The following is a 5,060-nucleotide window of genomic DNA, read 5'->3' as shown; positions in this document are numbered from 1 at the left end:
CAGTGGGGCCGCGGTGTGCGGGCTGTCTCTAACAAATAGCATCAGGGATAACAGGGAACATGAGATGCTGCAAAAGGCCATTCTTGTAGACCAGGAGGCAAGTGGCATCTTAAAGAAGGATTTCACACTATTTAAACAACAAAATCCCTGCTGGCTGCCTGGGGAAACAGAGTTTTACCATGAAAAACTACGATTTGAAAACGGTGACTGCTGGGCACCATGCGGGTAAAGGCGCAGTGCGCGGGGAAAGCCAGAGGAGCTGGGGAGACACCTGCCGCTGCCCGGGCATTAACAACATGCCTGCAGTGCGTCCCAGCTTCGCAGCCTCCCGCTGGCACCCGGCCAGCTGCAATCAGACGCTGCAGCAGCAGAACTGGCTGAGGGCACCAGCTGAGCCGAGGGTCTGTGGGGTCAGCCTGGAACTGGGGCGGGAGCGCTGGGGATGTTCCTGTGCCCACCCCTGCTGCGCTCACCTGCCTGCCACCCCCCTGCCCTGGGTCCCATGGCGAGGTGGGAAGGGTGGGGGCTGGCAGGTGAGGGCCTGTCACTGGTGCCCATGTCCTGGTGCCAGGCAGGAGGATATTTGGGCCGGAGGGTCCGTTCCTTCCAAGACAGAGCTGATGGTTGATGCTGCAGTTACCACCTCCAAATCTATAGTCCTAGGAACATCCATCACTACAGCTCGTCCAGGGGTTCTGATTGTTTTCTCTTCACAGTAATCAATAGTTTGCTTTTTAAACAAACTGGCTTTCTGCTCCACTTAGAGCCATTTCCCTCCAGTTCTGCTCAGTGCTTCGTTTACAATGGTACGTGTTCAGCAATCTACATGCTTTGCGTTTTTCCCACTGAGTCCACGTGCGAAGGGTTTTCCTCGCTGCTCGTGCTCATTGCTGCGTTGCTGACAACATGCCGGTGTGGCAGCTCGCTCCGGTGTGAGCTGTTCCTGCACCTCTGACTCCCTTCTGTTAACGCCTTCTCCACCTGAGACCTGTCTGGAGAGCCAAAATCCCAGCGTCCGCCCAGAGCCAGCAATTAAGGACGGTGCTCGGAGAACGGTGAGTTCCAGAGTTGGCAAGACTGGTAATGAACAGCTTAACTGCTTTGCTGGAGTAAATTCGGCTTCAATGAAATAAACTGAAACCAGTGGCCTAGTGCAAAATGAGGACAGGGCTGGAGCTTACCTCATACCGAAATGTCCCAGCGGAGGGTTCTTAATGAAAAGCTGCATTTCAGGCACAACAAGCTCTTGCCATCTGGGTCTCCCCAGCATCGCTTCCAAATGCAGCGTGGCTGCCAGGCTGCCTCGGAGCCAGCACCTGGAGATGTGCCACCAGATGTGGGGAGTGAGGGAGAACAAGCAAATCTGCCTCTTAAAAAATAAGCCACTGTTATTTGGGGTGGGGCCATGGGACTTGGCATCAGGTTCCCTCTTCTATTAATCAGTATTTGTGTTGGGTTTAATTAGTTTTGATTGCAGTTTACAAATGTAAATGTGTCTCCCATGACATCTCCCTTAGCTCCTGGGAACATGAAATGAGTGTTTAGTGTAACAGTGTCTGAGTTGTGCACAGGAAGGAAAACAAACAGAAAAGCTCCATGTGCATCAGCAGCACCGGTGCAGTTTCTGGGGATCTCCATCTCAGCTGAACAGAAAGGGGAGAAGATCCTCGGAAGGAGAAGAGAAATCCGGCTTGATGGTCCTTCAAAGAAGTGTCTGATGCTCTGAGGAAAGGTCCAAGGACCGTCCCTTTGCCAGAGTGAAGTCTGCAGGTGCTATCCATCCCATTGTGCTCAGGAGGAGGACTCAACGTGCTGGAGGAAGGCAGCCCAACACTGCCACCAGCAGCGACACCAGGGCCACCAGACTTAGCTCCTGCAGAAAGCTGGGAGATCTCTCGTCTCCGTCAGGTGAAGGAACGCTTGCTTACCAGGAGGTTAATGTACTGGATTCACCACCCACAGGGAGATCATCTTTCTTATTAGTCTTTGCCATTTTGTAGTTTAATTAAGGTCACCCAGTGGGCCTGTAAATGACATCTTAATTAACAGCCTACCATATCTGCCAGTGCCATCGGGGCTGCTGCAGAGCCGGTACCCCAGGAAGAGGGAGAGAGAGCAGAGGCGTGAGGAGCACTCGCAGGCGTTGATCTGAGAGGAGCTGCCAGGGCTGCCAGCAGCGTGTGCACGTACGCTGGTGGCAAACGTGAATGGATGTCACCTGCTGGTGATGGACAAGGACACGGCCAGCATCCTCCCTCATGTAGGGAAGCACTCAGTCCCGGAGAAAGTCGTAAGTGCTGACATGTGCCGGCTGATTTCCTGAGAATAACCGCTCCACTGATTTTATGGCTAGAGTGTTGCCTGGGATCAGTTGCTGCAAATAACCAATGGAAGGACCAAAGCCGATCTCTTTCTCCTCCCAAGGGCAGGCGGGAGGGAAGGGGGCAGAGGGTGTCGCAGCCACCTCTGCTAATAAGAGCAAGCCTGTGCTTGTCTTTGGTGTCACCTTCCATTTGCATCTCCCACTTTGAGATCTGCTGGTGGTGACCCCGTCCCGCCCCAGCACTGTCCCCTTGCAGTGCTGTATCAGTCACAGCCCAATGTCACCCCTGCTTGCCCAGTCCATCCATGCTGGAGCTGCTCCCGTGATGGAGGGTCCTGCCTTTGGGCTGGTTGATGGTATGGTGGCATTTTCATCTACAAACCTCTTCCCTGGTGGTTGTTTCCCTGTTTGCCCTTTCCTGGGCAGCGGGTGCAAAGGGCTCCTGGTGCCTGCTCTCTCCTCGCCCCGATGGCAGCATCACCCCGGATTTACAGCCTGGTGTTTACTCACAAACCATGAGATAATGCAGACACCACCTCACTGGCCTGTAAATTGGGGTATGTGATCTGACAATGAGCTTGAGACACCACAGTGCACCCAGGTCCATCTCTAGTGATTTATGACTCAGCTTTGTGACTTATTTCAGAGTCAGTCATAGTTCAGAGCCAGCCTGTAGCTCAGACCCATCACATATTTATCAGTGACACAGGACTTGGGTAACTCAGGGATAACTTCAGAATTAATTGTGTTACTTATGAAGTTGCTGACATGACTTATAAATTGCCACATGGTCAATAAATCAGAGAGACACCTGAGAAATTAATCTTTCTCTTTTTTCAGTCAGAAATTCATGTGCCTTATAAATCAGACGTTAGAACAGCTTACTGTACATCAAACCCGCACCTGGGAAACAGCTTTTGGGGGAGAGTATGTATTTATGGAATATCTGTCCCCAACTCCTTACCAGGGTCAAAGAAAACGTAAGGGCAAATGAAAGTGAAGGGTGTGAAGGGAACGCACATGTCACCGTCCGGCACTGCAGTGTCTGTGCTGACAGAGCCGGTGTCCTCCCACAACACCTGCACACGGAGCTGGGCAGGGTCCGCACGCCAGGACACGGTGCTGTCACCGATGCTGGGAGCTCCGCTGCTCCCTCCTGCCTCCTCCGATGCCGTGACCGGGGAGGTGGTGGTGGAGCCTTGCTGCTGGATGTGCTGCTGCTGCTGGCACCGCTCAGGAAGACCGCAGCAGAGTTCTACTCTGGTCAGGGATGGTGCACCTCATCCCGCTCCACCACGCACATTCCCCAGCAAAGCTGATTACAGAACATTTAACAAGACCCACCGTGCACATCCAAGTGCAGAGTCCAACCTGCTGATCTTCTGTGATCGTTACCTGTGTGCAAGGGACGAACCAACGACCTGCCATGGCCAGGCAGAGCAGTTCAGACCGGTGCAGGGCAAGGTGGTGTGTCCAGAGCCGAGGCACAAGCCATCCCCACCGCTGCGGACAGGCTCTCCCCCTCACCCCGGAGCCGCTTCCAGAGGGAGGAGATGACCTTCATGGTTCTCAGGGTTGCACACAAAATACAACCTCTCCCTGTTTCGTGCTCGTTTCAGACCTGTACAGTAGAAACAGGTACTGGCTGAGGTTTCCCTGGTGCAGGACGAAGGCTTTGAGGCGTTGCCAGGGCTCACAGAGGTCGACCCTCCAGAGCCACTCAGCCCCGAGTGCGGCAGTGCTGCCTGCTGCCGCCACTGCTACCAGCTCCCTGCTCGGAAAGGGTAACAAATATGCTCTTAATGATAACAATCAATACATTCGATGAAGAATTGGGTTTTATTTAATGTGCAATTCACTTAGAGCCTGACACATCTATTTAGATGTATTAAAGCAATTCTTGTGTATTGCCTCAGTAGTGATTGATTCTTTGAAATACCTTTTAGTGTGGCTTTAAAATCCCAGCAAGACTGACATTTTCTATACCCCGCATTTAAACTGCTACAAATGCAACATGTTCTTATCAGTAGGTGTCCCTTTAGAATACAGAATCACCCTATTCTTGTTCTATATAAAAAGCGTGGAAGAGATTATTCAGGACATATTTAAAGGATGGGGGCTTTTAATGAATCTGTGGGCAATTTACTATAAATTACACATGGAAATGTAAAATCTAATCAACTAGTTGCATAAGCATAGCCATATGTGCAGGAGTTTCACTCCTGAAAGAAAAACAAATTAAATGAATACATTGGAGATGATTTGAATACATCAAGCAGATTTTTCAAGTATTTCCCTAAGAAACGCAGCCTGCACAAAGCCCTGTCACTAATAGAATGGGAAGAGTTGCCAGTAAATATTTACATTAGCAGCTTTGATGGAAAAACAAAACTGCAAGCAAAACTTCTAAGGTTTCCTGTCTGATGCAGCTTGAGACTCGCTTTTTCCCTGCTGCTCTCCCAGCAGAGCGGGATCCTGGGGCAGCTCTGCCTGGCTGCCTGTGGTGGGACATCCCGCGACCCCGTCTCTCTGTGCCCCCACTAAGGGCATCCGACAGGGGGCTGCCCAAAGCCCAAGGCCTTCAACTCAATTTCCCCAGCGTAAAGGGCTTGGCGAGGGGTAGCTGCCTCCTTCCTCCAAAGCCCTTTGAAACAGCAGCACTGGGGAGCTGCTGCGTCTGCTGCTGCTGGCGACCGAGCTGGCCCGAGCCCTGCTCCCGTGACGCTCCAGCAGCGGT

This window comes from Buceros rhinoceros, unplaced genomic scaffold, assembly GCF_000710305.1.
Source record: "Buceros rhinoceros silvestris isolate BGI_N320 unplaced genomic scaffold, ASM71030v1 scaffold12786, whole genome shotgun sequence".
In the NCBI taxonomy this organism is placed as follows: Eukaryota; Metazoa; Chordata; class Aves; order Bucerotiformes; family Bucerotidae; genus Buceros; species Buceros rhinoceros.
This window is presented reverse-complemented; position numbering follows the sequence as displayed.